The sequence below is a fragment of the Cynara cardunculus genome (assembly GCF_001531365.2).
Source record: "Cynara cardunculus var. scolymus isolate 2C chromosome LG 3, CcrdV1, whole genome shotgun sequence".
NCBI lineage: Eukaryota > Viridiplantae > Streptophyta > Magnoliopsida > Asterales > Asteraceae > Cynara > Cynara cardunculus.
The window spans coordinates 25357622-25357917 of NC_037530.1; positions in this window are offsets into that span (position 1 = coordinate 25357622).

The following is a 296-nucleotide window of genomic DNA, read 5'->3' on the forward strand; positions in this document are numbered from 1 at the left end:
TACCACTATGATACCACTGTGATACCTAAAAATATTGACTATGTTAAACAAAAGATACATTGTGATCCCTAATCATATATAAAATGCATAGTGATACCACTGTGTTACATCTTTGATCGACCATACAAATGACATCAATGTGATACTCAAGCACATATGTGATGCATTGTGATACCATTGTAGTATCACCGGCGGACGGTGGCCGGAGAGAGAAGAGAGGAGGGAGGAAAGTTTTAAAATACCAAAAATATCCTTGTATTAATATTTTAATTCAAAATTGCCAAAATTATAAATTT